Source organism: Bison bison, unplaced genomic scaffold (genome assembly GCF_000754665.1).
Source record: "Bison bison bison isolate TAMUID 2011002044 unplaced genomic scaffold, Bison_UMD1.0 scf7180017864143, whole genome shotgun sequence".
Taxonomy (NCBI): Eukaryota; Metazoa; Chordata; class Mammalia; order Artiodactyla; family Bovidae; genus Bison; species Bison bison.
Genome location: NW_011494715.1, coordinates 4795040 through 4803640, shown reverse-complemented (window position 1 = coordinate 4803640; position 8601 = coordinate 4795040). Strand labels below are relative to the sequence as shown.

Below are 8601 nucleotides of genomic sequence, written 5' to 3'. Positions count from 1 at the left end.
AGCAGAGTAAGGATGAGCACTGCTCCACCACGGAGAGGGATGGACCCACAAGTGACGAGGGTGGAGGCCCTGGCAAGCATGTAGACACTCAGACCATCACAGACTTAGAGTGACCTAACCCAATGCCCACTCAATCTCCTCTCCACCATCTCCCAGGAGTGGTTTCTCCATCTCTGCTTATTTCTCTGCTTCCCACTGGGAAGCTCACTCCCTCTGGAAGCAGCCTACCAAACCCTCACCCCAGCCTCTGCCAGGTGAGTATGGAAAGAGCTTTCTCAGTGACCCCACCATCTCTTCACAGCCAGGCTTTGCCTTGTGCAGAGGTTCATAACAGCCTAACTTCTGTACCCACCTCTGCCAGGCCAGTGGAGAGGCCAGGAGGATGGCATACCTAAAGGTGCCATCTCGAAGGAAAGAAACAACCCGGATCCAAGAGGATCCTGCTCATCCCCTTCCGGCATCCCTGTCTAGTCAGCCTGGATGTAGCGGAGGACTGTGCTTGCTTGGGGAATCACTGTCTCAGAGTCGTCTCAGGATGGTGGTCTAGTGAAAGTGTTGCCACTCCGTCGTGTCCAACTATTTGCAACCGCATGGAGCCCACCAGGCTCCTCTGGGCATGGGATTCTTCAGGCAAGAATACTGGAGTGGGTTGCCATGCCCTCCTCCAGGGGATCTTCCCTACCCAGGGATCAAACCCGAATCTCCTTTGTCCCCTGCATTGGCAGGTGGGTTCTTTACCATCTGAGCCACCAGGGAAGTCTACATGAGCTTCATCTGATGATAAACATTTGGGGAGATGTGCTTGTAAAACCACCTAGGAGGGAAGAATCCAAGCTTTCTTTCTACAGTGCTTCTGGGCTCCGAAAGAAATCACCATCACTCCCGTGCATTTAGGTTCGTCTATGTTCCATTGGAGGGACTGATGCTGAAGCTGAAACTCCAGTACTTTGGCCACCTCATGCGAAGAGTTGACTCATTGGAAAAGACCCTGATGCTGGGAGGGATTGGGGGCAGGAGGAGAAGGGGACGACAGAGGATGAGATGGCTGGATGGCATCACTGACTCGATGGACATGAGTTTAAGTAAACTCCAGGAGTTGGTGATGGACAGGGAGGCCTGGCGTGCTGTGATTCATGGGGTCGCAAAAAGTCGGACACGACTGAGCAACTGAACTGAACTAAACTGATGTTCCAGGCTTCTATTGATGGTAAGGACCTTACATGTATAATCTCACTTAATTTAATCCACACAGCGTATTTGAAGGCTGCAGTCTTGTCATTCTACAGATGAGAAAACGTGAAAGAAAATAATCTGGGGGAGCTAGGTTGGAATCAAAAAGCGAGAGTGGTGAGGCCAAAATTCCGACCTGAGTCTTCCAAAGCATCATGCTGTCTAACCTGGGGCTAGACATTTAGGCATAAATTTTCTGGGTTCAGAAGGGAAGGTACATACCATATGAAGGAGCCATCACCCACTCTGTCATCCAGCAGCGGCCCCAGATCTTCTCCTTCTTCTGCAGGCAGATGGGCATTTTGAAGTTATTGAATTGTACTGGTGTGGCAAGCAGCAACAGGGAGAGGTCGCTGTCCAGGTGAGGTGGTTCATAATCTTTGTGAATAATTATCTTCTGCACTTGCTTTCTCTCCAGGCGGGAGTCCTTGAGTGTTCTGGATCCCATGACCACAGTGATGTTTTCCAAGGTCATTTCTAACCTAAAGAATGAATATAATAACTACAAACTACAATATAATAATAGTCATATTGCATTTCTCACTTACAGGCACATTTATTAACACCTGGTGGCTCTGACGGTAAAGAATCTGCCTGCAATGCAGGAGACCCAGGTTCCATCCCTCGGGTCAGGAAGATTCCCCTGGACAAGGAAATGTCTATCCACTCCAGTATTCTTGCCTGGAGAATTCCATGGATGGAGGAGCCTGGTGGGCTACAGTCCATGGGGTCACAAAGAGTTGAACACAACTGAGTGACTAACACTTTAACACTTTGTAAACAGTAGAGTTTAGAGTTGAATACTGAGAAGTCCAAAGCATTGGGTGTACAGTGGCCGAAGAGAGGCTAGAGATCAGAGTGGCAGAAGTCAGGGGTCTAAACTCAGGCAAAACTCTGGGCTAGTGAACAGTCAGCTCAAGGAGACTTTCCCACAGAAGACAGTGGGGTGAATCCACCCAAGAAACTGGACTGTGAACTCCTTGACAGCTGGAGACTTGACTGTCTTGCGGACTACCGTATTGTCATCACTTAAAACAGCATGTGGTAGCCTGTATGTGTACAGTGAGTGAATACAGTGGTGGTCTACACAGAGGGCAGGCAGGGGAGGGGAAGCTTTGTACTGATTTTCCTACACTGGGCGCATAGTCACGACTAGCAGCCAATGTTTGGATCTGGTTAGCTTGAGAGAGTAAGTATAGAGCAGATACCTTTCGGTACAAATCCAGTGGACACACACTTGGGGTAGAGCCCATGGCTTCACATGTGTCATGTAGTAACCCACTAAGCTACCCAGCCCAGGCAATACATCGAGGAAACCTGACGTAAAGTAAGACAACACCTCAGAAACTTACAAGGTTCTTGGGAAGCAGTGTGCAGCGGTCAGAACCCACCACCGATGTATGATTGAGCCTCCACAGAGGTGTTTCTGCAAGATCTGGATACTCACTTGCCATGGGAACTCGCCATCCTGGACGTTCAACAGTTCGTGAGCTTGTAGCACGGTTGAGTTTGAAAACTTGGGTCTGTAGCCACAGTGAACTTCATCTGAAAGGGAAAAGAAAGAACGCTTGGTCCAGGAGAAGCGCTAAGGAATCCTTATCACGCGTTCCCAGCAGAGACTGCTGGGATAGAACTGAGTGGAGTGGGCTGGTGCAGAGAGGACAGACCTCAGACCACTCCAGTCAAACACACCCCCTGTACTCTTTGTCCCTCACATTCAAGAGGAGCTGTGAGATCTGGGAAGGTCAGGGCGGCGATACAGCAGGAGCTGTCAAGTTGTTGGAATGGCAGCGGAGAAGTGCAAAGATGTGCAGGGTCCATTCAGGAAACAGAGACTATGCAGGGCTGGGACAGGAAAAGCTTACTATCAAGAATTACATCGCTCATGATCAGAGAAACACAAATCAGAGCCACAATGAGGCACCATCTCATGCCAATCAGAATGGCTGCCATCAAAAAGTCTACAAGCAATAAACGCTAGAGAGGGTGTGGACAAAAGAGAACCCTCTTACACTGTTGGTGGGAATGCAAACTAGTACAGCCACTATGGAGAACAGTGTAGAGATTCCTTAAAAAGCTGGAAACAGAACTGCCTTATGATCCAGCAATCTCACTTCTGGGCATACATACTGAGGAAACCAGAATTGAAAGAGACACGTGTACCCCAATGTTCATCACAGCACTGTTTATAATAGCCAGGACATGGAAGCAACCTAGATGTCTATCTGCAGATGAATGGATAAGGAAGTTGAGGTACATATGCACAATGGAATATTACTCAGCTATTAAAAATACTACATTTGAGTCAGTTCTAATGAGGTGGATGAAACTGGAGCCTATTACACAGAGTGAAGTAAGTTAGAAAGAAAAAACACGAATACAGCATATTAATGCATATATATGGAATTTAGAAAGATGGTAATGACGATCCTATATGCAAGACAGCAAAAGAGACACAGATGTAAAGAACAGACTTTTGGACTCTGTGGGAGAAGGTGAGGGTGGGATGATTTGAGAGAATAGCATTGAAACATGTATACTACCATATATGAAATAGATGATCAGTCCAAGTTTGATGCATGAAACAGGGCACATAGGGCTGGTGCACTGGAACGACCCTGAGGGATGGGATGGCGAGGGAGGTGGGAGGGGTTTTGGGATGGGGGGACACATGTACACCCATGACTGATTGATGTCAGTGTGTGGCAAAAACCACTACAATATTGTAAGTAATTAGCCCCCAATTAAAATTAATTAATTAATTAAAAAGAATTATAGATGAGGGACTTCCCTGGCAGTCCCCTGGTTAAGACTCCATTTTCCAATGCAGGAAGGAGCAGGTTTGACCCCTGATCGGGAAGCTAAGGTCCCACATATCTCATGGCCAAAAAACCAAAACATGAAACAGAAACACTCCTGTAACAAATTCAATAAAGATTTTAAAAATGTTCCACATTAAAAAAAAATCTTTTTAAAAAGAGTTATAAAGGATAACAGAGGAGTAACTATTTAATACAAAGAGTCTAGAGGACTCCAAGAATACCCCAGGGTTAGGGAAGAAAAGAAGGACCAAACTTGGCAAGGGAGTCCCTCCCCCAGGTTGGGATTCAGAATTCACTGGAGAACATAGGTTTGCCACACAAGGGAAGAGAGAGGTTTGCCAGTCTGCATTGCTACCCAGAGATGCTTTCCAGGTGGTGCTAGAGGTAAAGAACCCATCTGCCAATGCAGGAGACATGAGACATAGGTCCGATCCCTGGGTCGGGAAGATCCCCTGGAGTAGGAAATGGCTACCCACTCCAGTATTCTTGCCTGGAGAATCCCATGGACAGAGGAGCCTGGCAGCCTACAGTCCATGGGATTGCAAAGAGTCAGACATGAAGCTTAGCACTGAACTGATTGCTCTCCACGCAGGAAACACCTCTCCAGAGAGCAGCTGGGCTACGGCACCCTTCCTGGGTACAGGTGGAGTGCTGGTTGGGGGACAGGTAAGTGGAAGGAGCTTAGGTATGATATGTACATATCGTTTTGTAAAAAAGCTATTTAGACATTAAAGATGATAATTCTTTAGCTGAAAAAAATACTATAAGGACTTAACCCAATTTGTCATTTCTTTTGTCTTTGATGTTCAGGAAATTAAAATTTGTTGCTGAGTCAAAACTATTCCTGTATGATTTTTCCCTTATGTGCTTATAAATTCATTCCTTTTGCTAAAAAGTTACTCAGTTCAGTCACTCAGTCGTGTCTGACTCTTTGTGACCCCATGGACTGCAGCACACCAGGCCTCCCTGTCCAACAAACTCCGGCGTTTATTCAAACTCATGTCCGTTGAGTCGGTGATGCCATCCAACCATCCCATCCTCTGTCGTCTACTTCTCCTCTCGCCTTCAATCCTTCCCAGCATCAAGGAGCTTTTCTCTAAGGAGTCTGTCCATGTCCATCTGTCACGATTGCCTTTACATGGCATAAGAACATCAGTAATCTCTGGAGTCCCTCCTCAGCCAATTTAGCTGTATCGTTTGCTCTAATCCTTCTCATCAATACCCAGGAGTCATCTTTGGTTGATTCAGGACAAATATTTCTTATCTCTTGCCCCTAGTTTTCATATTGCCCCCAAATTTTGGAATCCAGACATGAACTATTACTCAGCCATAAAAAAGAACAAATCATTGCATTTGCAGCAACATAGATGGTCCTAGAGACTGGCATACTGAGTGAAGTAAGTCAGACACAGAGAGACAAATATCATATAGTATCGCTTATATGTGAAATCTTTAAAAATGGGTAAAAATGAACTTATTTACAAAAAAAATAAACAGAATCACAGATGTAGAAAGCAAACTTATGATTACCAGGGGAGAGGAGGAGAGAGAGCTAAATTGAGAGACTGGGATTGACATACACACACTACTATATACAAAATAGATGACTAGTAAGAACCTATTGTATATAGCACAGGGAACTCTGCTCAATACTTTGTAATGACCTATATAGGAAGACTGTTAGTTGCTCAGTTGTGTCCAACTCCTTGTGACCCCATGGACTGTAGCCTGCCAGGTTCTTCTGTCCATGGGATTCTCCAGGCAAGAATACTGGAGTGGGTAGACATTTCCTTCTTCAGGGGATCTTCCCGACCCAGGGATTGAACCCAGGTCTCCTGCGTTGCAGGAGGCAGACCCTTTGCCATCTGAACCACCAGGGAAACTTTCTCAGAAATTATCACCAATAGAATCTTTTTTAAAAAGTGGATGTTTGTATATGTGTAACTGATCGACTTTTCTGTACACCTGAAACTCAGTTCAGTTCAGTTGCTCAGTTGTGTCCGACTCTTTGTGACCCCATGAACCGCAGCACACCAGGCCTCCCTGTCCATCACCAGCTCCCAGAGTTTACCCAAACTCATGTCCAATGAGTTGGTGATGCCATCTAACCATCTCATCCTCTGTCGTCCCCTTTTCCTCCCACCTTCAATCTTTCCCAACATCAGGGTCTTTTCAAAAGAGTCAGCTCTTCACATCAGGTGGCCAAAATATTGAAGTGTCAGCTTCAACATCAGTCCTTCCAATGAACACCCAGGACTGATTTCCTTCAGAATGGACTGGTTGGATCTCCTTGCAGTCCAAGGGACTCACAAGAGTCTTCTCCAACACCACAGTTCAAAAGCATCAATTCTTCAGCACTCAGCTTTCTTTACAGTCCAACTCTCACATCCATACATGACTACTGGAAAAACCATAGCCTTGACTAGACGGACCTTTGTTGATAAAGTAATGTCTCTGCTTTCTAACATGCTATCTAGGTTGGTCATAACTTTCCTTCCAAGGAGCAAGCATCTTTTAATTTCATGGCTGCAGTCACCATCTGTAGTGATTTTGGAGCCCAGAAAAATAAAGTCTGACACTGTTTCCACTGTTTCACTATCTATTTCCCATGAAGTGATGGGACCGGATGCCATGATCTTCGTTCTCTGAATGTTGAGCTTTAAGCCAACTTTTTCACTCCCCTCTTTCACTTTCATCAAGAGGCTCTTTAGTTCTTCACTTTCTGAAACTAACACATTGTAAATTAATTATACTTCAATAAATTTTTTTTAAAACTGCAAAAATAAAAATAATCAGAGAGTGAAGGGTCCCTTTCTCTCACCTCTGCTCTTGGTCTCCTTTTTCTCCTCCCCACCATCTCCTCCACCTCCTGAGAACTTCTTAAACTCTCAGGTGAGCACACACATTTGGATGCATACTCCCCTTGTGCTCTAAAGGGCATTTAGCATGAATATGTGGCAATATCTCAGCACAGCTCTCGCCAATGCCCCATGCTTATTTCAGTTTTGCTTCTTAAAGTTGATACTCAGTAGTAGGCATCCTTCTAGATACTCTGGCTGCCTCAGATATAGCATTTGAGACAAATGTTTGTTCTTAAGAGATTTAAACTAAACCAGAGTCCACTGCTTGAATCCTTCATTCAGATTTTACCTATGAAATCTTCTGGGTTTGTTGCCACCATGTTTAAGAACAGATCAGGTCAGTGGTTGCAATGGTTGAATTAATTTAATATTTCGGTCAAAGACTAATGAGAACTCTACAACTAGTAGGACTTGAACAAATGATCATCATTCACTTCATGTCGAATGCTGACAAAATGTTCAAAACTAAATGAATATAGTTTGCTGAGTAAACTGAGTTTATGACAATAAATTAGTAGATATTTATTTTTGGAGATGTTACTTTCCAGAAACTGGCGTTGTTTTTTTTTAACTCCTCCTCCACTGTCAGAGGAGAAGGCAATGGCAACCCACTCCACTCTTCTTGCCTGGAGAATCCCACGGATGGAGGAGCCTGGTGGGCTGCCGTCTACGGGTGGCACAGAGTCAGACACAACTGAAGCGACTTAGCAGCAGCAGCCACTGTCAGAATATCACACTTCCCTTCAAGTCAGTTGTTCTTGTTCTTTTTTTAAATTATTATTTCTCATTGACATGGACCTTTTTTAAAGTTTTTATTGAATTTATTACAGGATTGCTTCCATTTTATATTTCAGTTTGTTGTTACAAGGCATGTGGGATTTTGGCTCCCTGACCAGGAATCAAACCCACACCCCTGTGCTAGTGCCATACAGCTAGTAAGGGCTAGGACCAGGCATTCTGATTCTAGAATCACTGAAAGCAGTGAAATTGGCCTTCGGAGTTGCTTCTCGGGACACAGCCCTTTGTGCCAAAAGATGCAGGCTCTGTTCTAATATACACTTTATATATCTTCCTTAGGCTAGACTCCATGGGAACTCACTGGTACTCTACTACCTTACGAGCATGCAATCCTCAGAGACTTTGCCATCAAGGATTTCCATTGGCTGTTCATCTCCTGTGATACTTCAGCCTGAAACCCATCCCTAATTGTTTTCAAGCCCTGGATGAATGCTCTATATTCCAGTTCCCTTATACAGACACTCATTTATCACAGCTACACCACCGTTCTGCCAGATGACTCAGACTCTTCTTAATATATTTAGATATTTTCAATAAAACACAGCAGTTCCAAATAAAACTGGGTTTGTGGTTTAAGTTTTAAGATGTGATATTCCTGTTGCTTTGTTGGAATCGTCAAATAACTTTAAAATGAGTTGGAGGAAAGATGGCTTGTAAATACACTTACACACACACTCTCACTCTGCACATACACTCCCATCCCTGATGTACACTGACATTGACCAAACTACATTTTTTAAAGGAAAAAAAAATCATTATGCTTAAATGAGAAGAGCTGAAACTCACGCAGCAAACTTTGAGGATTTTCAGACAATGGCGTTATAGTTGTATCAGAGTGTAAGAAGACACTGAGAAATCACAGACACAGCCTGTTCTGGAGTTCCTCACAG

General features: G+C 44.5%; 1 long non-coding RNA gene across 1 annotated transcript in view; it reads left to right on the top strand.

Annotated features, from left to right (window-relative positions):
• LOC104988824 overlaps nucleotides 1–8245 on the top strand; it is a 15534-nt gene extending 7289 nt beyond the window's left edge. The window contains exons 2-3 of the long non-coding RNA XR_825288.1: nucleotides 4645–4718; nucleotides 7991–8245. This is a non-coding gene — a long non-coding RNA (uncharacterized LOC104988824). The remainder of the gene's footprint in view (nucleotides 1–4644; nucleotides 4719–7990) is intronic.
• Nucleotides 8246–8601: the final 356 nt, after the last annotated feature.